Source organism: Bos mutus, chromosome 13 (assembly GCF_027580195.1).
Source record: "Bos mutus isolate GX-2022 chromosome 13, NWIPB_WYAK_1.1, whole genome shotgun sequence".
In the NCBI taxonomy this organism is placed as follows: Eukaryota; Metazoa; Chordata; class Mammalia; order Artiodactyla; family Bovidae; genus Bos; species Bos mutus.
In genome coordinates, this window is record NC_091629.1 from 19,001,374 (window position 1) to 19,027,016 (window position 25,643).

General features: G+C 56.1%; 2 long non-coding RNA genes across 2 annotated transcripts; both read right to left on the reverse strand.

The window, feature by feature from the left end:
- Positions 1–8,258: 8,258 nt before the first annotated feature.
- On the reverse strand, positions 8,259–16,448 carry LOC138990508 (uncharacterized). The gene is made up of 4 exons (XR_011466651.1): positions 16,310–16,448; positions 12,914–13,631; positions 11,979–12,326; positions 8,259–10,208 (listed from the first exon to the last, which is right to left on the reverse strand). It is a non-coding gene; the product is annotated as an uncharacterized lncRNA (long non-coding RNA).
- A 3,836-nt stretch (positions 16,449–20,284) lies between these two features.
- LOC138990509 (uncharacterized) lies at positions 20,285–22,965 on the reverse strand. The gene is made up of 3 exons (XR_011466652.1): positions 22,671–22,965; positions 21,067–21,243; positions 20,285–20,454 (listed from the first exon to the last, which is right to left on the reverse strand). It is a non-coding gene; the product is annotated as an uncharacterized lncRNA (long non-coding RNA).
- Positions 22,966–25,643: the final 2,678 nt, after the last annotated feature.

The following is a 25,643-nucleotide window of genomic DNA, read 5'->3' on the forward strand; positions in this document are numbered from 1 at the left end:
GTAACACTGTGACATCACACACAGGGTCCTGAAGGCCCAGCTCAGGATGAAGGCCCCTTTGGAGGGAGGGTGTGGGGGAGGCCCTGAGGTCTCCCCGGGCCTCGGCGTGTTTCGTTTCTCTCTTGGAGGTGGGGATACGGATGCTCACGCCTCATTTCTGAACTCCTGGTGCAAGCTGAAAACAAACCACAGCAGCACGTAGCCACGCAGCTCCACTGCAGAGAGTGACTAAGCGTGGATACGGGGCTGACCTTTGACCCAGCTCTGGCTGACCTGGGGGCTGAAACAAGCCTGGGTAAGGGGGCTGCCCCCCCCCAGCCTCTGGGCCCCCCCAGGCTCTCAGTGACGCAGCTGTGGTGGCGTTTGGCAACCTGGGCTGCCCGCAGTTACGACAGCCCAGCATCTGGCATCAGGGGGAGAGCGGGGCGGGGAGCCCCGGGCCTGCCCCTGCCTTGTCGGCTGACCCCTCCTCCCGGCAGTCCGTCTGGCTCCATCTTTCCTCCCCTTTACCAGTTGACGTCACAGTTGCTCAGTGACCAGAGAGTCTTCACCCTGAGGGCAGGAACCTGTGCTGTCGGCACCGCATACAGCTGGCGCTCCATAAGTACTTGCTGAACGAACAGATGACAAGCTGGACACACGGACTGCAACCCCTCCCTCCTCCCTCCCTCCCTCCCTTCTCTCCTTCCTTCCTGCCTTCTCTCCACAGATAGTTGTCGAGCACCTAGTATGTGCCGGGCAACCGGGACCCACTGGTGAAGGGAACGGCCAAAGATGCCCGTCCTCGCAGAGCTGACATTCTAGAGAGGATGCCGGTCATCCACGCGGTCATCCTGCAAACACGGCAGCTGGGGGAGCGGCCACGCATCTGCTGCAGGTGGCTGGACCCCCAGGGCTGGGAGAGCCCCCCGGGGAAGCACGCCCACTACGCGCTCCGCCGGGAGAGCCGTGGGAGTGAGAGGCACGCACACACGTTAAACAAGAGGAAGCCCTGGGCTGCGGACCTGCCCTCCCAGCCCGGAAGGGTCCCTGAGGAAGTGACGCCCTGAACACGGAGCCGGATCCCCGCGACCGCGAGGAAGACTATTCCCTTCCCAGCAGGGGCAGCAGCCCGGCAAAGGCAGGAAGCCTGCCCCACCCTGGGAAGCTGGTGGCTCCGCACGAGATGGCCCTCTCTGGCCTGGCTTTCTCCTTTTGCGGAAAGGGAACAGTCCCCCTGACAACAGACAGGGGTGTCGGATCACTCTCCGGGAGCCTTTTAGAGGGCTGGGCGAGGCACTTGATCTAAAGCTTTCTTTTCTTTTTTTGCAGTATAGTTGCTTAACAATGTTGTGTTAGTCTCTGCTGTACAGCGAGGCGAGCCAGCCACACGTGGACGTGTACCCCCTCTTCCCTGGATTTCCTTCCCAATTAGGTCACCGAGGCTCTAGGTCACCGTGAGTTGTATTCTCCCTGTATTTCCCACTCGGCTGTGAGCACAGGGGGTGCTCAGGGCACTTCTGGTGATTAAATGAGCCAGTGAGTCTCGGTTTCCTCATCTGTGTGATGGGATGACGCTGGTGTGGCCACAGGGAAGGAATGAACCGCTCTTTATAACTTGCATTGTCTCCTGGGGGTGGGTCAGGCCTCTGGGGACCCCCTCAAGTCCTGGAAGATGACCTTCGGGCTGAGGGAGACAGAGACAAGAGGGCAGACACAACAGCCCTCCAGCTCTGGACGTGGAGGCAGGACCCTGAGTGCTTAGAAGGAAATGACAGGCCGCCTCATTCACAATGGAAGGAAACTGAGGTACAGTAACAAAATAATAAAACCTCAGGCGTGCTGAGCGCTTACAGTAAGCCAGGTGCTGTGCTGAGCCCTTTGACCCAAGTTCTTTCATTTAATCCTTCCAACAACCGTCGCCGGGGAAAGCTGATACCGGGACCCCTATTTTACAGGTGGGGAAAGGAAGACTCAGGCAGGTAAGCCAAGGCCATGCCCCCTGTGAATGGGGGACCTGAGATGGGCACACAGATCTGGCTCCAGAACCCAGAACCGAAACCCTGGGATGTCCTGGGGGGAGGTGGAGGGAAGAGAGGAGGGAAGCCTGGGAGAGACGGAAGATAAGCCCTTGTCTGGGGGCCGCGGGCAGTGGAATAAATGATTACAAGAGTGAGTCACCTGGGGTCAGTTCCACGTCCATTCTACCCTGGATGACCCAGGGTAAATTGAAGAAGCCCCAATTTCAGCCCACCCCAGCAACTTAGAATTTTCTCTGCTTCATTCATTCACTCATTCATGCAATCATTCAGTCAACAGAAAACAAAGTTCAGGATGACACAAACACAGCCCCGTAAACAATAAATGTAAACGGGTTGAACGGGTCTATTAAAACACAAAGACTCTTGTATGAGATCAAAAATCAAAATCCAGTCACTTATTCGTGGACCTAATATTTATTAAATGCCTAAAATATTCAAGGTCCGGTTTTAGATTCTAATGATAGAACCTAAAAATAAAACGTCTGCTGGTGGAAAAACACCGGGAAAAGGTGATCCAGGGAGAGACGTGAAGGTGCAAAACACTGAGGCTGCAGTGAGCTGGAGGAGGGAGGAGCAGAAGGGGGCCCCTGTGGCCGGAGAGCAGCACCGTGAGCATGGGGAGCGAAGCAGCAGAGGCCCCGCCAGGTCGGGAACAGAGAGCAGCGGCAGCAGCAAGCAGGGCCCAGACGCAGCGGACCCGGGTCCTTCTCTCACAGAGTCCTCACTGCCCCGGCAAGCCCAGCTGCATTCTCGACTCTTCCCATCTAGGAACCCTCCCTGCCCCCCAGATGGGGCTAAGATGCCCTGGCACAGCCCCCTCTCCAGAAGGAGACGCTGTGGGTGCCAGGCTGCACCATTGGTGGCTTCCACGCTTCATTAGCCCATTAAGTCCCACCACCAGGTTTGTTCCTCCCATTTTGCTGAAGAGAAAACTGAGCCTCAGCGGGGCTGGGTGGCCTGCCCGAAGCCACAGGGGCAGGCAATGGCAGGCCCAAGGCTTGGACTCAGAGCATCTGACACTGTGGCCCTCTCGGGAAAGGGCACTGGAGCAGCCTCGGCTGGCTGTGTCCTCACATGGGTCTCCTGACCTCCTCGACCTCAGCTCTCCGTCTGGGAAACCGGGTGCCAGGTCAGTGTCAGGACCTTGATGACGCCCTCCCTCCGGGCAGCAGAGTTCCCAAAGTGCTGAGGTAGCATTTCTGATTCCATCCCCACAATGACTCCATTTAACAGAGGAGGAAACTGAGGCTCAGAAAGGGGGAAGTGATCCTCTGGGGTCATGGCCTTGGGACTCCTGAGGGCCTGGGACTTTTGCTGAATCTGTTCATTGGATAATAAGGATGGGGACTCCCAAGGATGCAGAGACTCGGGGGTGGAGTGATGGGGTGGGGGTGGGGGGCAGACAGGAATGGGACACACAGACAGTGAGGGAGAGAAGGCCTGGAACGCAGGAGCCCCCTCCCAGCCTTTGCCCCTCACTGCATCCTGGGGAAGACAGGGGCCAGGCCCCTGGTCCGGATTATTTCCTGAGAGCAGGGAGGGCCACGGGAAGTCTCCCTACTCAGGTCCTGCCCAAACAGGAAATGCCAGGCAGTCCCCCCCCCATCCCAGGGCCGTGGGAAAGCTTAGCCTGGGATTCCAGCGCCTCCAGCAGCTCTGGCTCAGCCTCAGTGGGGAATCTAGACCCTAACAGGGCCTGGGTGACCTTGGGCAAGGTCCTTCCCCTCTTGGGGCCTCAGGCTCCCGCTCTGCAGTCACAGAGCTCTGCCACCTCCGGGCCATGTGACCCCAGGCAGGTGGCTGTGGCCCGAAGCGAGCTCCTCCTCCTGTAAGACAGGGGACCGGGCACCCAGAGTGTGCCCCACCCACTGAGCCATCGTCACCCCAGGCGAGGGCATGACGGGGAGGCCTTCGGAAAGATCCCTGCAGCCCTCTGCGAAAGATGCTCTAGCTTCCTTGGGCTCAGGAACCACAGCAGGGTACCTCTCTGCACCTCACTTCCCAACTGGTACTCAATTTGCACAAGAGGCAGAGCCCTGAATCACAGGGACTGAATGTCAGGAGAACGGATCATGGGGGTGGAGGGGGGCAGCCACTGATTTCATGCCACGGGAGAAGGTAGAAGGACGCACATTCAGGAAAGATAGGGATGCTGACTGGCGTGGGTAGAGGGGTGGCTGGAGCGTGTGCCCTGATTAATCACTTCTCTTTCCCACTGAGAAAAGACAGCCAGGGACTTCTCTGGTGGTCCAGTGGTTAAGAATCCACCTGCCGATGCAGGGGACACAGGTTTGATCCCTGCTCTGTGAAGATTCCACATGCCTATGCCTGTGAACCACAGCTACTGAGTCCCTGCACCCTAGAACCCAAGGGCCGCAAACAGAGAAGCCACTGAAATGAGAAGCCCAAGCACTGCAACTGGAGCCCCCGCTCACCATACGGAAAGCCCACGCATCAGTGAAGACCCAGGGTGGCCAAAAATAATAAATAAATTAAAAAACAGGTTTTTTTAAGGCTCTCAGAATAGTGGCAGATGGGCCAGGAGGTCAGGGCTGCACCCACCCCTTGGGGGCTTGCAGAGCTCTAACAGGGGGCGCGTGGGACGGGAATGGGTCTGGCGCAGGGGTGAAGGTGGCTGTTACCTCCTGAAAACAGGTGCTCCCCGCTGCCCGGCCTTGGAAGATGAGTCCTCACTCCTTCCCAGCCCAGAACCCCCTTGTCAGCAAACTGTGACTCCATGCAGTCAGTCTAGGCTGGCACCTCAGAGAGGGACAGCCACTTGCCCTGGGTCACACAGCAGAGTTGCTACCACGTCTCCAGTCCCCTCCTAAGAAAACGGGGTCCCAACTAGGGACAGACCCTAAAGAGACAGGGAGACTAAGGCACCAGGGAGGCTCTGAGGCACTGAACGTGTAATGGGTTTCTGTATTTGGGCGTCTCCATCTCCCAGTGCCAGGCATGTCCTGGGACAGAAGAACCTGGGAAATGGGCCCAAACTCTCATTCCGACTTACAACCAGTGCCAAATCACCGCATTTCTCAGAAGCGGGTTTCTTTGTGGTAAAGTATAATAGAAGGCGTGGTACAGGTAAAGGATCCCGGATATGAAGCCAGTGCCCAGAGCAGAGCTTGGTAAACGGGTTATTGTCTCTATTGTTGTTAGAGACCTGCTACTTAATCCCTCTGAGCCTCGGTTTCCTCATCTGTAAAGTGGGTTTAACCATCCCTACTACAGAGAGTCCCACTGAGGATTCCAAGAGTCATCCCACATAAAGCACTTCCCATGTGCCTGGCTTTCACCTTCTGCCTCTATTCCAATATCCCAGTGCCTGGCACATAGTAGCAGCTCAATTATGTCTTAGCTGGGTTATTATTATTATTATCACCCCAACTCCAGCTGTCTGAGATCTTGGGCAACTCACCCACTTCCTGTCTTGCTCAATTTCACTTTCCTCCTTCATAAAATCGAAATAACAATAGCGCCTGCCTCTCAGAGCTGAGCAAGGATCCATTCACGCATTCCACAAACACTTATTAACCGTTTGTTTTTAGGAACAGGGGATATAACTGGGAGCAAAACAGAAAAAAAAAAAAAAACCCTGCCCTCATGGAGCTGACATGCTCACGGGGCAGACAGACCACATAAATCGGTATTTTATACAGCGTGTTAGAAGCTGATAAGGGCAGTCTGAGCACAGGCTTCAGTAGTTTTATGTGGTGAGACTGGACGAGAATGAAGGGGAGGGTGGGGGAGGCCAGGCTGGGCCTGTGGGTTGCGTGGGGTGGGGGTGCTTTCTGTGCTGAGTGGGGGCCCCAGAGGGTTCTGAGCAGAGGAAGGATGTGGTCTGACCCAGGTTCTCTGGCAGAGGGTGGACTGTAGGGGGATGCGGGAGGGATTCAGGGGGATGAAAGGGAATGCAAGGGGATGATGTGGGATGCAGGGAGCCTCGGATGAGGTCACTGTGATAATCCTGGCAGGCAGGGATCTGGCCGGACCGGGAGGGGAGCTGGGGAGACATGGCAGAACCCTGGGTCTGTTTTCATCCTCCAGGGGATTTTCATTCCTCTTTGTCTGCTGAGGAAACAGAGCCTCAGAGAGCTGGTGAGACGCCTGAGATTCCAGAGCCAGGCCAGGCCCCAGGAGGCCCTGCCCGAGGCCTGGGAAGTGCTGCTTCTCTCAGGGTGCGGGGTGTGGCCCAGACAAGCTGGGAATCCTCGCCTCTGAGGCCTCCCCTTGCCCAGACCCGTGCAGGAGGAGCAGTGGAGGGGTTCAGACCCTCACTTTCTGCCCCACAAACCTCAGTCCAACCTGCTCCCTGGGATACAGCTGCTCCGCTGGGGTGCCTGAGGATCGTTACAGTCATCTTTAGATGAGCAAGAAACTCTCATTATAAATTACATCATTAAACTTCGGGCTCTAGGATGTTGAAGCAGCTAATATCATTGCGTGTGTGCGTGTTCAGTTGCTCAGTCGTGTCTGACTCTGCGACTCCGTGGACTGCTCAGTCGTGTCTGACTCTGTGACTCCGTGGACTGTAGCCCGCTAGACTCCTCTGTCCGTGGAATTCTCTAGGCAAGAGTCTTGGAGTGGGAGGCCGTTCCCTTCTCCAGGGGATATTCCCAACCCAGGGACTGAGCCCAACCTATGTCTCTTGAGCCTCTTGCATTGCAGACAGATTCTTTACCACTGTGCCACCCGGGAAGCCCAGATATTACCATTAACCCCATTTGAAAGCTGAGGACTGAATTGTCAGGGTGGGGGCGGGGGGTTCACTGCCCGAGGTCACACAGTGGCAGGACTGGGGCTCGGACTCCCAGATCCTCGGTTCCAGGGGCTGAGCTCTTGTCAAAGACGCAGAATGAAACAGGCTGCCCAGAGGTTCCACTGAGCCCCACAGATGAGGAGAGTGGGGACAATGAGGCCAGGACCAGCTCGGGACCTGTTCTCCACCACACAGAGACCCTTGAGCAAGCCAGAGAGGCTGCTTCCCACAAGCTGGGCGGCTCCGGGCCCTACAGGAAGTTGCCCGGGCTAGGACAGGCCCGCAGCTTTGATCAGCTTTACGAGCCGTGGCTGTTTATGGAGGCCCAGGCCCCCACCTCCTGCCGCCTGGGACTGGGTCTTGTCACCGGCACTCTGGATATTGGCAGTCCCCCGAGAGGCTACCCGCCGGGGGTCTTGGCCCCACTTCCTCCAGCTTGGCCCCTGCCCTGCCCCTTGGCCTCGACCCCTGGGAACAGGGCGGGAGGGTCCCCTCAGGCCAGGTCCCCTCACACAGGGGCCTCCCGGCAGCTCCTCTGCAAAGGCTAAGCAGCTCTGAGCTCTCGCCGCATCTCAGGCCCTTTGCCCCACCGCGGGGCCGGCCAGCTGGAGCCCACCAGCCCTTCTGGAGCTGCTCCTCCTCCAAGCCGCCCCTGCGCCCTGGTCACCTCCTCAGAGAGGCCTCCCCGATCCCCATCTAAAGCAGCCCCCACCTCGTCACCCTCTAACACCGCCTTCCTTTAATTCTTCATTGCCTGTGTCACTGTCTGGAGGGCTTTTGGGCCCCAGCGTGTGGCTTGCAGGGAATCTCAGTTCCCTGACCAGGGATCGAACCCATGCCCCCTGCAGTGGACACTCAGAGCCTTAATCACTGGACTGTCAGGGAGGTTCCTGCAATTTTCTGGCTCATTCTTTTTGCCTGTGGGTCTTCTGCCTTCTTCTCCCCATGGACAGGGTCCTCATGGGTCCCACCCACTCCTGTGTCCCCAGTAGATGCCCAGGAACCTTTTCTTCAGTGAAACAATGATAAAGTCTGTTAGGGGGTGGGCAGGCTGAGGCCCCAGAGCATTCCTCAGGGCCCCCGCCCCCAACCCTCACATGTGCCTGGGAGACTTTCAGGCACAGATGCTGCGCACAGAGGAGTTTCAGCCCCACGTTATGGATGAGGAAACAGAGGCTCAGAGGAGTGATTCGACTTGCCGGGCATCCCAGCCTGAAGGAGCAGGGCTGGGGTGCTCCGCCGGGTCCCCCTCCCCCAGCCCCTTCTTATGCAACCCTCAGGCCCCACCTCCCTCCTCCCCATCCCCCCACCCCACCCCCAGCCTGGCTCACGTCTGTGATGGCTCCCGACAAAAGCATCAGAGGACAGGTGTCCGACCAGCCAGGCCGGTTCTGGGCAGCCGTGAGGGCACTGCCCGCCCCCACCCCCAGCGATGCCGAGAGTGGACACCTGCTCCCGCACCTGCTCCCGCTCCGTCACCCTCAGGCCCTTCAAGTCCCCCCAACGCCCACGACCACGGATGGTTTTGGAGGCCCCGGGGTGCCTGCCCCCCATCCTGCCGGCTCCCCGTCTGAGCTCTGTGACCCAGGGCAGGCGGACCTGTGCCCTGGCCTGAGAGAGCAGCCAATTCACGTTTTCCTTCCTTCCAAGCACACACACAGTCTGGCGGGCTGCCTCTCCACTGACCCTGGCCAGCTGGGGAAGCTCGGGGTGCTGGGGCGGGGAGCATGTGGACACCTGCTGAGGGCAGCCCAGTTCCAATTTTCACAGTTTACGAGGCTTCCCAGCCACCCAGGGGGCAGTTTCTGATCATCCTTTATTCCAGCTGGGACAGTGGCCGTCCAGACTCAGAGAGGGCAGGGTGTTTGCCCAAGGTCACACAGCAAGCAAGACCAGAGCCCCGACGTGTATGCTTTCCCTGTTCTTCCAAGTCATCCCTCCCTGGACCATCAAATGTCACTACAGCCTTGGCTGAAAACCTATCAGGCATTCAGCCAGGTCCAAATTCATCGAAAAACACTTGTTCAGCAGATATGGATTTGTCAGGCCCTCGGCTGGGTCTGGAGATGTAGCAGAATGAGACAGACGCCAGCTCTCGGGGGATGATCTTCCACTGAGAAGACAGAATTAACAAGCTAGGGAAGAAACCAACCCAGTGATTCAGACATGATAAGGGTGACAAATGAAAGGGACTTCAGAGTGAGGTCAGTTGCAGGGCGCTCTGAGGAGGGGAGGTTTGGACTGAAACCTGGAAGAAAAGGAGCGTCCAAGTGGGGAGGAAACGGGGGAGGGGAGGATGTCTGGGGGATGGGGAGGCCCGGGGGATGAGGAGGCAAGAGGGGTGCTCGCTGCACAGAGCAAGGTGGGCCTCAGTTTTCTCAGCTGAACATTAGGCTGAGCTGCTCCTGGGTCACAAAAGACCAGGGGCCTTTAAAGAGGGTGGAGCCTGCCCTCCCTGCTATCTGCAGGGGCATCGGCCCCCACCGCGCCCCCCCCGGCTCTCGGGAGCCTTCTCATGCTTTTCCCTCTTTTGAAGGGTTAGGCAGAGGACAGGGCCTGAAACAGGAGGATCTGGGCTCTGGAATCTTGGGTGAGCAGCTGGCCCTCTGAGAAGCTCAGCTTCCCCATCTGTAAAATGGGCACAGCCCTGCCGCCCCACCTCTTGGGGTCAGTGGCCAGGTTTCAGAGGATGGACCCTGCACTCAGCAGCTGTTCCACTTAACAGGGCTCCGATCTCCTTTCTTGGGGGTGCGGTGGGGCATTGCTTAACCCAGTGGAAACTCAGACCTGTTAGGCGGCCGGACGTATGAGCTCAGGTCCTATCCTGTTCAGACCTGGAAGGTTCTCAGCCCTGGGTCGGGCCCAGAGACCCAGCCCCTCCACCTGCCTGCTGGGGTGAGTTGCCAAGTCTGGGGCCACCAGCGTGGTCACCCCTGGGGTCCAGGGTTGGAGAGGCTGCAGGGCAGTCTCTACCCACCCAGACACGGCTCTGGGAGAACCCGGATTCCCAGCATCTAAACTGCCCCGTCCCGCAGATGAGGAAACTGGGGCTCAAAGAGAAGTGACTTCTCTGAGGACTCAGAGAGACAGGGCTGTTTTCCTTTAGTCCAGAAATATTTGTTGAGCACCTACTATGTGCCAGGGCGAAATATACAAGCAGGGATTAAACAGACAAGCTCCGCTTCTGTGGCCTTCACAATCCCAGGAGAGAGGCAGACGCTGACCCCTTCGAGTGACGCACACCAGGCTTTGCAGAAATGCCTGGGTTTGAACCCAGAGTTGTCACTTGTCAGCTGTGTGACCTTGAGCAAAAGATTTAACCTCTCTGTGCCTGATTCCTCATATATACAATGGGAGACAGTACTAAAATGGACCTCGTAGCGTTGTTCGGACTTCCTTGATGGCTCAGATAATAAAGAATCCACCTGAAATGCAAGAGACCCGAGTTTGACCCCTCAGTTGGGAAGATCCCCTGGAGAAGGAAATGGCACCCCACTCCAGTATTCTTGCCTGGAGATTTTCATAGACAGAGGACTCTGGCAGGCTACAGTCCATGGGGCTGCAAAAAGTCAGACACAACTGAGCGACTGACATAGCATAGCTTAGGGCTGTTCACAGTTCTTACATAGGGAAGACGCTCTCTAGAGCTATTGCTTTCTGTTCTTTCATTTTATAAAAATTTATTGAGTGCTTCCTGTGTACCAGGCTCCGAAGTGGGAGCTGGGAACACAGATGTGACCAAGATGACAGTCACTGATCTTGAGGGGTCTAGTTTGAACCCAGGTGTCTGACTCCCAGACCAGCAGTTTCCAGCCCCACCACCTCCTCCAGGAAGTCTTCCATAATGCCCCTGGCCTGCTGAGAGCTGCCACATTCTGGGATTCAGTAGACCAACTCTGACACCAGCCCCTCCACCCACGGGTGCCCAGAGCCACTCGCCCATAGCTGGCGCTGGTCTCAGGATGGAGGGCAGGGCCTGAGCACTGGCAGGATGTTTTATCCATTAAGGTCCTGACAGACGCCAGGAGACGGGTGGGGTGGAGGTGGGGGTGAGCAATGACTTTTGCAGGCAGGACAGTGCCTCCCCTGTCCTGGTCTGGCTCTCCTCAGGCAGTCCCAGGCCTCCACCACATGTGTCCTTCCCTAGGCCCGGCCCTGGAGAATTGAACACAGAGGGGCCTGGAACTTCTCTTGGACACACAGCAAGCTCCCCTCTGGCCTCAGCTGACAGACAGAGATCAAACACTGGGGGCCCTCAGATCAAGTCAGACCCACAATGACAGAAGTACTGCTGCTGCTGCTGCTCAGTGGCTTCAGTCGTGTCGGACTCTGTGCGACCCCAGAGACGGCAGCCCACCAGGCTCCCCCGTCCTTGGGATTCTCCAGGCAAGAACACTGGAGTAGGTTGCCATTTCCTTCTCCAATGCATGAAAGTGAAAAGTGAAAGTGAAGTCGCTCAGTCGTGACCCCATGGACTGCAGCCCACCAGGCTCCTCTGTCCGTGGGATTTTCCAGGCAAGAGTGCTGGAGCGGGGTGCCATTGACAGAAGCACAAACAGCCCCAAAGAAGGCACACAAGACAGATGCACAGATAGAAATACACAACACCACACCTGGACACACCCCCCACGCACTCACACAGGCACCTGCTATTCAAGGGCACCCCAGCGGATCCAGGCTTCCACCAGCACCACGAGGGCTCTGTCGCTCCTGTTCCCCCCGGCCTGGCATCGGCCTCTACCCGGAAGCCTCTCCGATGGCCCCCAGCCTGCCCGTGTGACATCACCCCACAGCCATCCCTGCCCTCTCCTCCTCTCACAGTGGATACCCACGCTGTGCTTGCAACCTCTTATTATTAATTAATAATCGTATTAATAATCTAACTAATTATTATTGCAACATTTTCTTTCACACCTAACAACAGGATGAACTGGACAATAAGGCCCCTCTCCCTACACCTGATGACCAGTGGGATGCCTTGGGAGGGCAGGGTTAGAACCTAGTACCCAAGGACAAAGCCTGGTTCTGCCCATCCTCCTCCTTATGCCCCTGCGCCTTGACTTCCCCAGCTGTGAAGTCTGTGACTTCCCCAGACTTCCCTACTCTGATTGTGTGGGGATAATCAGAGTTGCTGTAAGAATGAATGAGCTGATTCCTGTAAAGGCTCAGAAAATGGATGGGCCCCAGGGACTTACTGCTATGGTTAGGGTGGGTGTTACTTCCCTCTTCACAGGCAGCCTGTGCTTGCAGCTTTTTCTGGGATTCTCCGTTGGGACTTCTGAGCATCTCGGGGTGGGGATAGCATCTGTCTCCCTCCTCACTATTCCAGCTCAGTAAATGCTGGTGGAATGAATGGATACATGAGGGAAGGGATGAAGGAAGGAGTGAAGGAAGGGATGAACCAGTCCCAGGCCCTGTTACAGCTGGTCCAGCTTGGGAGGCAGCAGGAAGACCATTTGGCAGGATCAGGCCCCAAACAGCAAAGGCTTGGCCCAGAATACCGGCAGATGCATCTCCAACGGTGGGGGTTTCCTGCTATAAATCTGTTGGAGAAAGCAAAAATATTCTTGGAAATCCTTAAATTGCTTGAAATGCATGGAAGACTTGTTCTCCCACCTAGTCTCTCCTAACATTCCCTTGGTTATCTGCTCTAGCCACACTGGCCTCCTGGCTGTTTCCGGAACACTTCGGCCAGGGTCCTGCCTTGGGGCCTTTGCACTTGCTGTTCCCTCCACCTGGAATCCTCTTTCTGAGCCTCAGATAGCTAGGGGGCCCCCCTCCCTCAGCCCCATCAGGTCTCTGCTCCAACGGCACCCTCTCTGTGAGGCCAGTCCGGCCCGTGCTCCAGCCCACGGCTGAGGCGGCCCCTCCGCACTCAGCTCTGGTTTACAATGACGTCACTGGTCTCCCACTTCTCTCCACTCCTCTCACCACAACCTGACGCGGCTCTTTCGTTTGTCCCCAGGCTCAGTGACCAAGAAGCCGCCCGCCAGTGCAGGACATGTGGGTTCAACCCCGGGGTCAGGAAGATCCCTTGGAGAAGGAAATGGCAACCTGCTCCAGTATTCTTGCCTAAAATCAGTCTAGTATTATAAGGGCTTCCCTGGTGGCTCAGTGGTAACGAATCTACCTGCCAATGCAGGATTTCAGGTTTGATCCCTGGGTTGGGAAGATCCCCCGGAGAAGGAAATGGCAATCCACTCCAGTATTCTTGCTTGGGAGATCTCATGGACAAGATGGGCCTAGCGGGCTACAGTCCATGGGGTCGCAAAGAGTCGGACACAGCTTAGCGAACAAATAACAAGTCTCTTTATGAACTCCTTCAGGCAGGATCTTGCTTTATTCAAAGTTGTAACTCAAGAACCTAGAACACTGCTTGGCACATAGTTCAGTTCAGTTCAGTTCAGCTGCTCTGTCGTGTCCGACTCTTTGTGACCCCGAGAACCGCAGCACGCCAGGCCTCCCTGTCCATCACCAACTCCCGGAGTTCACCCAAACTCATGTCCATCGAGTCAGTGATGCCATCCAACCATCTCATCCTCTGTTGTCCCCTTCTCCTCCTGCCCTCAGTCTTTCCCAGCATCAGGGTCTTTTCAAATGAGTCACCTCTTCGCATCAGGTGACAAGTATTGGAGTTTCAGCCTCAACATCAGTCCGTCCAATGAACACCCAGGACTGGTCTCCTTTAGGATGGACGGGTTGGATCTCCTTGCAGTCCAAGGGGCTCTCAAGAGTCTTCTCCAACACCACAGTTCAAAAGCATCAATTCTTCAGCACTCAGCTTTCTTTGTAGTCCAACTCTCACATCCATACACACAGTAGGTGCCCAATATACATCTGTTGCCTGACTAAGCAAACAATAAGAACACAAACAATAAGAACACAGAGGATGGAAGGCTCTGGAACAGATTGCAACACACAGTAGAACACAGACAGTGCATCGAAAGGGACAGGATGCACCACGACAGCCCCACACAAGGCAGCGGAGACAGCCTCCCTCTCGGCCTCAGCGGCGCTGGACAGAGCAGCCAAGACCCTCCTCAAACCATCACTTAGACCCCTCTGGGAACCCTCGGGGGCAGGCGGCCGAAAGCTGGGTTGGGTCTGGGGGTCTTAGCTCACCGTCTCCCCCCAGCTATCCTGCCCGGGGGGGTTCTTCCGCCCACTTGGTCCCTGTTCCTGCCCAGCTGGACAGGTCAGGTGTGGTTTTTGGTCTGGGCACCAGGGCACTGGCTCCCGTCTGGGGTGATTCCTGCTGACTCACTGGCCGAGGCTCTGGACAGGATCCCATGGTCCTGATCGTGTTGGGGGTGGGGGCAGCCAGGGCCAGAGGGATAAGACACGAAGTCTCTGCGTGTGTGTCTGTGTATGTGTCTGGGGGGGTGGCGGTGCTGAGCTGGCTACAGGCCTCTTCTATCCCACGCTTATGGTTTCTGCATCACCTCTCCCCGCTGCAAGGCTCTGAAAGGCCCCTCCACCGAGCCACCTCCCAGACCCGACCAAGGCCCTGGTTAGCCTCCTGATCATGAAAGAGAAGGTAAGGAGAATTAGGGTCATCCCCCGCCTGGGGAAATGCCGACCAGTGAGAAGCTGCCCGCTGCCCAGCACAGATTCGAGCCTGACCCTGAAAGCCCGGATCCCTTGTGGGGTGGGGTCCTGGTCCAATGCTTGGGCCTCTCATCAGGACAGGAGGGACACAGGGGGACCCTGCCTGCCTGTCTGATCCCAACTCAAGCATTTTCCGGGCACCCCTCTCTCCCTAGCCTTCTCCCTAATGTGTCTCGGAGACAGGCCAGCTCTCCCCCTAAATCTACCTGGAATCTGACCATGTCACCCCACTTCTGCTGCCCTTTCTGTTCAGGACCCTCCCGGGGCTCCCCCCTCCCTCGGAGCAAAAGCCAAATCCTCGCCACGGCCTGCCCACCTGCCCACCCCAGCCCCTCCCTGACCTCCTCCCCTCACGCCTGTTTTGCTCCGGCCACACTGGCCTACTTGCTGCTCCTTGGTGCCGCCAGCCACGTCCTGACTCAGGGCCTTTGCACCTGCTATTCCCATGGCCTAAAATTCTTTCCCCAGATACTCACATGGCCCCAGGCTAACTTCCTTCAAACTCTGTGGCACCACTTTCTGAAAGAGACCTTTCTTCCCCACCCAACCGACATGGAGGCCACTCCCTCTGGCATCCTGGCTCCAACCACCTGTGCCTGATTCTTCCCTCCTGACACTTACCACGGCCCACTGTATGGCTTTTTTTTTTTTTTTTTTTCCCGGCTGCACCACGCAGCATGCAAGATCCTAGTTCCTGACCAGGGGTCGAGCCAGTCCCTTGGAGTGTTTGAGGCAGAGGGAAGAACAAGTGCAAAGTCCCTGAGGCTGGAACCCTGAGTCTCAGTCTCTTGAATCTACAAATTCAAGAGACAGAAAGAAGGTCTTCCTTGGGGGCTCAGGGGTAAAGAAGCCACCTGCCAATGCAGGAGGCACAGGTTCGATCCCTGGTCCAGGAAGGTGCCACGTGCTGCGCAGCAACTAAGCCCCTGCAACACAACTACTGAGTCTGGGCCCCAGAGCCCGGGAGCCACAACTGCTGAAGCCCGCACGCCCTCGAGCCTGTGTTACACAACGTCACGGCGACGAGAAGCCCCTGCACTGCAAGAGAAAAGCCTGAGGGGCACGGAGGACCCAGCACAGCCAAAAATAACATTAATTAGTTAACTTTAAAAAAAAAAAGAGAAAGAAGTTCACGAAGGCGCGTACAGTATGTGCACATATGGGGGGCGGGGCTCAGGAAATTTGGGGATCGAGTTTGCTGCCTGTAAACCAGGGAGGTACGAGGATCTCGCCCTGACACCCCAGGACGCCCTTGTATCTGACTTGCTCCTGACAGAGGGTTTTCTCTCGGTCCCACCCCGAGAACCGTCCACAACTGGGATCTTAGCTCTCGGTCACCCCTCCTCCCCCTCCCCCGGCCCTCGGTGCTGGCAGCGCCGGGAAACGGTGACTCAGGAGTCTGGCGGGATGGGGCCTCCCTCCCCCAACGTCCGTCCGGGCAGGCGGCCGGGCAGGAGCCAGCCTTGGCCGACACCGGGGGCCCTCCCGCCTGACGCCCGGCCGGCCGTGCTCTGGCCGGGGGAGTCCTCCCCTGGGCCGGGCAGACACTCTACGTGGACTCCTTCTGGCGGCAGCGGTGGCGGCCCCAACCATGTAACCTTCCCGGCAGCTTGTCGGGGTGGGGGGTTATCCCCACTTTCCAGGGGAGGAGACTGAGCTGCAGAGACGCTGAGATGCCCGCCACAGTCACAAAGCGGAACTGGCACCCTGGGAACACGGTGCTGGCAGCCTTGGTGCCCAGCTGGCAAGTCTAGGGCAGAGGCTGGGTTGAGCGTAGACAGACCACACACTTCCCCGGGCACCTCCCAAACAGGAGGGACCCTGGGCTGCAGGCCTGACCTTGGATCCCAACAACCCCCCTAGCACCAGGACTGGGGTCTCCCTTCTCTCGCTAACCCCCCAATCCACAAACACTCACCAAGAAACAGCCAGGCCCAGAGTCCAGGAAGGAAAATACCCAGCAAAAGGGACACTGGGTGCTTCCTGGGGTGCCTTTACCCCCTCCCCATTTCCTCATCAACAACCTCCCACCCGTCAGCCAGTGACCTCAGCCGGACACGGTCACTTAGTTTTGCAGAACACGAAACATTTTTTCCCAGCCTTCCCCGAGGAAGGCGGTGGTGGGTCAGAGGGCAGGCTCCATCCGGTTCCTGGCTGTCTGCATTCAAGCCCCAGCTTAGCCTCTTCGCTGTTCAGCCTGGGGCTGGTGTCTCCACCTCTCTGGGCTTCAGCTTCCCCATCTGCACAGAAAGGTGTATAACAGAACTGCCTCTCGGGGTCGTTTTTCCGGTGGACTGAGGCGATGCATACAGCAAGTGCTTAGCAAATGTTCCCGTGGTTCCCCGAGTTTGCTAGCTCAAGTCTGTGCTGAGTTCAACCAAGAGGCTCGGGGACCCCCCGCCCAAGCCCGCATTAAAAGCTCATCTGTGAAATCTCTCAGTCACCCCTTACATCCCGTTAGAGTTACATGTTCAGGTTAGATTTTTTTATTCGCTGGCATCCACGTAACAAGCCGAGTTATTATTATTTCTGGCCTAAAACGCGGCGTGGTTCTGGGGACGTGATGGACCCAGGCTATGTTCTCTTCTGATGAGGCGGCGTCCAAGCATTTCTGGAAAACTGCGTGCTGTTTTCCCGTCCGAAACATCCAGCGTCACTGCGGATGTGGGACTTGAAGGTGGACGCCGCTTCCCGTCCTGGGCCCAGCCCTTCCAGCCTCAGGGCCCGTTGCCCCCCGAGCCTCTCTGGAGAGGAGATTCTGGGAGTCCCCGACTCCCTTCTGCACCCCCCAGCCTCACTCAAACCAAAAGCATGAGATCTCAGGCCTGGAGAAATCTCTTCCCCTTGTGTCTGAAAAGCCATGAGCATCACAACATTCCTAATGATAACAGCAGGGGTAGGCTTCTCCCATCCTTATAGCTACCATCTGAGGGAATTTCTGCCCTAAACACCCCTGAATGGAGAAACAGAGGCCCAGAGAGGTGAGTCAGCTTGCCCTAAGACACACAGCCAGGAAGAATCAAGGGGGAACGACATCCTAGCAAGTCCAACAGAGAAATGCCACCTTTAACCGCTTTCCTCAGCTTCCTCTGTAGATGGGCCAGAGGCAGCCCTGGCCTCCCTCTCCTTCTCTCTCCCAGTTTCATCAGTTCTCATCAGTGTGAAGTTGACTCATGAATTCCACTTTGTGAGCCTCAGTTTCCTCCTCTGCAGAATGGGGGCAAGGCACAGCCTCCCTCATTAGCTTGTTTTGAGGATTTCCCGAGGTCATGGATGCTTTAAAAACTGCTGAGCTGACGGTTCCTCAATAAATTAAACATGGAATTACCGCATGACCCAGCAAGTCCACTCTTAGGTATATACTCAAAAGAATTGAAAACAGATGTTCAGATGAAAACTTGTACACAAATGTTCATAGTAACACTATTCACAACAGAACAAAAAGTAGGAACAAATGTCCACCAGCTGATGAACGAATAAACAAAACGTGGTATATCCATTTGTTGTTTAGTCGCTAAGCTGTGTCCGACTAAGTCATGATTTAGTAACCCGCCAGGCTCCTCTGTCCGTTGGATTCTCCGGGCAAGAATTCTGGAGTGTGTAGTCATTTCCTTCTCCAGGGCATCTTCCCAACCCAGGGATTGAACCTGTGTCTCCTGCATTGGCAGGTGGATTCTTTACCACTGAGCCACCAGGGAAGCCCTGTATATCCATACAATAGACTATTATTCAGCAGTAAAAAGTAATGAAGTACTGATGCATGCTACAACATGAATGGACGTGTGAAAGGGGCCAGACACAAAAAACTACGCATCGTATGAGACATTCATGTGAAATACACAGAGCAGGCAAGTCCACAGGGGCGGAAAGTAGGTTAGTGGTTTCCAGAGACTAGAGGGAGGGGGGAACGGGGAGTGACTGTTTCATGGGTCCAGAGTTTCCTCTTGGAGTGATGGAAATGTTCTGGAACTGGATGGTGGTAGTGATTGCACAACGCCGTGAATGCTCTAAATGCCACTGAACTGCACACTTTCAAAAGGTTAAAATGGTAAATTTTATGTGTCTGTTACCACTCACACAAAGTGCTTAGCCCAGTGCCTGGCATACAGTAAGCATCCAGGGAAAGTTAGCCAGGATTATTAACTTATTTCAAGAGAATCTCGTTGTACTCAGGGCTTGGGTTCCAGAGTTGGCTTGTGAAGCTTAAATCATGTCAAAACTACAGTCCACAAACCCCAGGGCCTGTGTTCCCTGTCATCCATCAACGGCACCCACGCTCGGGTCCTGTGGCCATATTTTCCATGCCACGTGGTAGCCAGTAGGTAACGCTACCCAGCTGACATTGCAATTACGCTCAAAGAAAGACAGTGCGTCCCTGTTCACCCGACACAGAGACTCGGATGCCACAGAGCGGTGAGTGCTGTGAGAAAGAATGAATGAGGGCTAGTTCGGTCAAGGTCATCAGAGAAGGCTGCTTGGAGGAGGTGACTCAGGGAGCCAAGCAGATCTCTAACTGTGGCCTGCTCAGTCCTGCATGATTCATCCCCGCTCTCTCAGCCCCACCAGGCCCCCTCCGGTTCACTGCATTCCAGCAACATGTTCTCTCAGTCACCTGGCGTGCTCTGATCTCAGGACCTTTGTGCTTGCTGATGGCTTTGCCAGGAGCCCTTTCCCTGTAACTGTCTGGGGCCAGCCGCTTCTCATTACCCCTGTCTCCTCTCAGCTGTCACCTCCTCGGGGAGGTCCTCCTGGACTGCTCTGTCTCAAGGGGTCCCCAGCAGTCACCACCCTCTGTCACTTCCTCCTGCTTCATCTTCGTTCTTTTCCTACTTGAAACTGTGTTTTTATGTGTCTACTGTCTGTCTCCCCTGTGAAACCATCCGCTCCACGACAGCAAGGCTTTTGGTGTCTCTTGTGTTCTGATGTACCCCCTCATGCTCCATGCCTAGAACAGTGCCTGGCACAGAGCAGGTGTTCAAGAAATATCTGCAGAAGTAAAGTATAAATAAATGAATGAGTGAGTGAGTGAATGAATGAATGCCTCTTTGCAGAGTAGATGGGGTTCAGCCCAAAAGGGGCTAAGACTTCCCAAGGGCATGCGCTGGGGACAGGGTTGACTCCAGGGGTCCCCTCTTGGTTCAGGCCTCACCTGGGGTGTCCATGAGTCCCTGCTTGTTGACTAGGGGCTATGGCCCCATCTGTCTCCCTCCCTTTTGACACCCATTCTGCCCACACAATTTGGGGGTGCGGCCCTTCCAGCTCCCCAGCCACATCATGGCCATGACAGCCCTCCAGCCCTGGGGGACCCACAGGGATTTTCCCCAACAGGTGACATCTGGGGCAGGGAGAAAGTGCTATGCAGTTACCAATCTGGTCTTGTGTTCCTGAAACTGCTCTCCAGGAAGTGAGTAGGGGGTGAGCGAGTCAGCAGGGCTCTACTGAAGGCCCCCCCAGCCCCAGGTCTCGAGTCTGGGCCCTCAGTCAGGATGTCCACAGGCAGGTGGACACAGTTCTCTGACCCTCCAATTCCTCGTGGGTCAACGCGAGCGATAGCTCTCACCTCACAGGGCTGTGTGAGAAAGAAATGGGGCATGTGAGCAAAATGCCTCACACAGGGCCTGCCGTGGGGCTGCACGGGTACACTTACCCTGATAGATAGCACGCGGGATATACTTACCCTGATAGATAGCACGCGGGATATACTTACCCTGATAGATAGCACGCGGGATATACTTACCCTGATAGATAGCACGCGGGATATACTTACCCTGATAGATAGCACGTGGGATATACTTACCCTGATAGATAGCACGCGGGATACACTTACCCTGATAGATACTGTGTGGGATATACTTACCCTGATAAATACTGCAGGGGATATACTTACACTAAAAAAAAAGGACTCGCTGCTTCTCTGGAATTCAAATTTACTTGGGCGTCCCGGGTCTTTTGTAGCTGTCATGGATCTCGTTTTTATTTGTGCTACATCTGGCCACCTTAGCCTGGCACAAAATGTATTCACCAATGTTCATTGAACGAATGAACGGAGCTAAAGCATATCAGCTGAAAGAATAAACAGATGAAGCAGTGATTGAAACGCACAGGCATTATTACTATGGTTGCCGTTGTTGTCTCACTGATGGCTCAGAAGTTCCTGCCTCTGAGAACATTCTATCTATCCCAGGCCCAGACCATGGGGGGATGTCGGGGCTTGCAGAGCAAAGTGATTCACCCAAAGCCCTCAGGGCTGTCGCTCCTGAGGCGGGCCATCTGCACCCCCAGACAGCCCCCATCCTCCAAGCCTGAAACACACCCCAGCCTGAATCTCAGAATAACCCCACCAGGCTGGGACAGCTACCCTCCCCTGCTACCGATGAGGAAACCGAGGCTCAGAGAGGCAAAGGGACTCGTCCACGCTGACAGTGACCCCCCCGGGACCCTTCTCTCCACACTGGGGGCAGAGCCTGGAGCCCGAGAGCCACAGCTGGCAGAGCTCCAGGCTGGGCTGGAGCTGGTAAGTCCCACGGCCCCGCGCCTGCCCTCCCCGCCACCGCCGCGGGCCGAGGAATTACTCAGCCCCAGCTTAACTCTATGGAGGAAATTCTTTCCCCTGGCAGGCTTCCCACAGATCCCCAGCTCCACGGCCGGGAACTGCCTCCCCAAAGGCCCGCTCACCTCCTGGCAGCACCAGCAGATGTGGAAACCCAGGCTTGGCTCTGAGCAGGCAGACCGTGGGCGGCAGGCGGGGCTTGCTCCAGACACGCTCTGCCAATGCAGCCAGCGAGCTGGGCATTTCATTCAAGCATTCAGCAAACAGAGGGGCCAGGTGCTGAGCCCCATTTTGGGGGTTGGCTGTGGGGGAAAAGGAGGGTCAGATGATGATGTTTAAAAAGCCCAACAACACAGCAAGCACTCAGATCTATCTGTGCTCCTCTTCTGAGTACCTACTGTGTGCTTGGCACTAGCTGGAGCCCCCTGTGGCCCATGAAGCAGACAGGGTCACACCAGGAAACGAGAGTGAAGAAGAGACTAGAGGGGCTTCCCTGGTGGTCCAGCAGTCACGACTCTGCCTTCACTGAGGGGCAGGGGGTCCATGTTCGACGGCTGGTCAGAGAATCAAGGTCCCACATGTGGTGTGGGGTGGCCAAAAAAAAGAGAGACTAGGAAGCTGCTCAAACCGGCTCATGCTGTGGGGATCGGTGTCCCAGGGTTATCTCACAGGACCCTGGTGATAACCCTAAGTGGAGGACTGTTAACTCTCCCTGTTACTCAAAGCAGGGCGAGAGGACCAAGGCTCCCAACGAGGGTTAGCACTGCTTCAACATCACCCACACTGAGGGAGAATGAGCCGTTACAGAGCACCTTTCAATGGGTCAGCTCCCTTCAATGCGTGATCATTTATTCACTCAGCAAATGTTCAGTGAGACTTACCATATGCCAGGCAACGGGGGCACAACAGTGAACCACACTAACGAGGCTAAAACTTGATACAGGACTGATAAGAGCACGGGGTCTGGAGCCAGATACCCGGGTTTAAGTCCCAGCTCTGCCACCCACCCTGTGTGACCTTGAGCAAGTCACTTGACCACTCTGAGCCTCAGTTTCATTTTCTGAAAAATTAGCAAGGATGGCAGTACTCGCCTCCTGGGGTTGGGAGGATTTAATGCACTTCTCCATGCAGAGTGCTAAGCTAAGAGCCTTGTAGACATTAACAGCTCAGCGCATACTGAGTCTTTTTTCTTTCGAATCTCCCTTTTCTCAGATGAGTAAACCAAGCCTCAAAGAGATTGTGGCAGCTGCCGCCAGGGTGAAAAATCAGTAGAGGTGGAACTTGAATCCAAACAGACTTTCCTGGTAGCTCAGACGGTAAAGCGTCTGCCTACAACGTGGGAGACCTGGGTCCAATCCCTGGGTCCGGAAGATCTCCTGGAGAAGGAAATGGCACCCCACTCCAGTACTCTTGCCTGGAAAACCCCACGGATGGAGGAGCCTGGTAGGCTACAGTGCACGGGGTCGCAAAGAGTTGGACACGACTGAGTGACTTCACTTCACTTGAATCCAGTCAAAGGACTAGGAGGGCCCCTCCTTCAGGGCCGCAGCCTCAGTCCACTCCAGTTCAGAGGCGGTAGCTCCCTAGCCCCCGCCCCTCTCCCGTAACTTTCAACCTTGATCTTCAAGGGCCTCCGAGGGCACGCTCAGGACGTGTCCTATGAATTACCAAACCTCCTCCGGGTGTTCACCGCCACCCGCCCTGCCCCCAACCCCGTGTGCAAACACACCTGCATCCTCGAGGTCCTGGGGTCCGAGTTTGAATGCGGGCTGCTGACGGCTGCTGTATGGGGGCTAATGCAGCCAGCCAGCCTGGAGCAGGGCTGAGGGAGGTCACCCAGGCAGAGGTGAGGAGTGGGCTGGAGTAAACAGTGTTTTATCTCAGAGGAAGGAAGGACAGAGGGAAAAGGAAAGCAAAAGGAAGGAAGGAAGGAAAAGGAAAAAAGAAAAGGGAAAGAAGGAAGGAAGAATGAAAGAGAAAAGGGAAAGGAAAAAGAGAGAAGGAAAGAATTCTCATCTGGCCAAGCTTGCCCAAACTGAGTTTAGGGCCAGACCACAGGGCTCTCATTTTGCCCCTGATTTTTCTGCCAGAGGCAGGAAACATTCTCCCTTGGGATGATCAGAAATAGCTGAGTTCAAAAAACGAGCCTGGGTGAGAGAATTCCAGGCGAGGGGGAGGGACTGACACCAAAGGGCTCCGTGGAGTCTAGGGGTTTAGGGCATGGCCACGGGCGCCGGTCGGCCTGGGTTCAAATCCCTGTCCTGCCCCTGCCTGGCTGTGTGACCCTGGCTTTGGCCTCAATTTCTCACCCACAAAGCGGGAACCATAATAGTGCCAGGCACAGCGGCATCTAGGTATTCCGTTTTCATCCTCAGCACTTGTTTTTTCCTCCATTTTTCCTGGTTCCACTCTCATTCAAACTCTCTACTCATAGAAGCAAGACGAACTCCACTGCTCCAAGCTTCCAGTCAACCAGCCACCCCAATAGAAAGCACTGCATTATTTTTGTTTCCAGCTAAAATCCCAGGCCTGCCTCTTATTTGCTGAGAGAATGCAGTGCTCTGATTGGTCAGTGGTGGGTCACATGCCCTACCCCTAGGCGAAGCATTGGCCCCACCCCAAATCCCTGGACCCAGGATCAGGGAAGCCGAGTGGGTGTTGGTTTAGCCCACGAGGGATAAACATTCAAGAAAAGGAGGACTTCCTATGGCTGGTTCACGTTAATGTATGGCAGAAACCAACACAAATACTGTAATTATCCTCCAATTAAAAATTTAAAAAATTTTTAAATAAATAACATTTAAAAAAAGAAAAGGCGGGCTTAACACATGTTGATCCTGTTAAGCTTCCTGACAACCTCCTTGGAAGAATATCCCTTTGGGGAGGTGAACAGATTGGGTCAAGGCTACCCAGAGCCAGCCTCAGCTCCCGAGCCCTCCCCCGCCACCAATGCCCCTCACCCATCTCAGCCTCCAGGAGAACACAGGGATGACTTCCAGGGCACCTGCCTTGAGAAGAACATATCTCTGAGCCTGGGGGGAGGGATCATCCCCTGAACCTCCGAGAGGTTCAGGCACTTGCCCAAGGTCACACAAAAGGGAGGGGGGGAGCCAGAGTCTGGACCTGGTGCTGCCTGAGGCCACGCAGGGCCTGGAGGCGAGGCTGGGTCCTGTCACTGGGGACAGGACAGGGCTTGGGAGAGCCGGGCCCCCTTGAAAGGTGGCTTGGTTTGAACCCAGCTCCTCCCCTTAACTCTTATGTGACCCTCCGCAAGGTGAGCTGAGTGCCTTGGTTCTCTGGGTCTCACTTGCAAAATGGCCCGAAGCCCAGGAGATCCACCCCCTGCCCGCCGAGGCTCTCAAGCTGATGCTCACCACCGGCACTTAGTGAAAAGCTGTCCCCAAGCCTGGCTGCTGCGGTAAGCACCTTACCCAGATGAATCTTTTAGGGAAAAGAGGTGCTGCGTCTGCTGCTGTTGTTACTGTTATCATTACCTGCACTTTACAAAAGAGAAACTGAGGTCCAGGGGGGCGTGGCTGGCCCACGGCCACACAGCCAAAGAGCAGGGATTCGGACCCAAGCCAGTCCGGTTCCAGAGCCCAGCTCCTCGCCGTTTTCCAGTGTCCTGTCTCCATCAAGTCTAGCTGCTATTACATTGGTATCTGCTTAACTTGCTGCAGTCGAGGTCCTACCCTGACGCAAGACACAGGGCAGGTCCAAACTCCCCATCCTCAATGGCCACCCTGCTGTGAAAACTTTCCCCCTGGGAAAACGGAGGCACCACGCAGCTGCTGTATGGTACCCAAGGGTGCACAGCGCTGGGCTCCGCTACGGCTTCTCACGGCAGCCGCCCCCAGAGCCAGCATCTCCTGGGTCACTCCCCAGCTCACACACAATCTCCCTCTCTCTCACACACACATGCACGCGCGCGCGCACGCACACACACACACACACCCTCCCCCGCCTCCCTCGGCTCCACGCTGGCTGCGGGACATTTGTTACTGTGTCAGTTCCAGCTCCCGCCCTGATGGGGGGCCGGCAGGCAGGGGGCTTCCTGGCGGCTCTGGGAGGGAAGAATGCGCCCCCGCCCCCCGCCCCATATGGCCTGCATCCCGGCCCATCTGCTTTCCATTGCCTGGCGCGGCCACTGCGGGGCCGCCAGCGCCCGCCCGCAGGGGTGCGAAGTTTATGTGGCCGGGCCTGGAGCCGGCGGTGACAGGGCCACACACGCTCACACAGACACACACCGGACGCCCCCCGCCAGCCCTGATGTGTGCTCACACACACAATCCATCCCTCCATCCGCCTCCCAAGGCACCCACGTTCTCACACACCAACTGACAGCAAAGATCCCCAACCCAAACACTCCGGAGACCTCCAACTCCCACAGGGTCCCCCAGAAAAGTGACACACACGCAGTCCACTCCCAGAACTGACCCTCCCAACGTACCCACCGACAAATCCACACACAGACTCACATGTGCCATCACTCTATACTCCCCACCCGCTGACACACACACCCACCAGCACCCTCCCCACTGTCTTCCACAGAAACACACACACACACACACACACACCTGCCCTAACCCCGATGACACCAACTCAAATCAGTGACTAACACACGAACGCGGGTCCCAGAGAGGCCCCAAGGCACAGAATGGCCACTCCCGTTTCACAGCCCCTTCCCCCTCCTCTCCAGCAT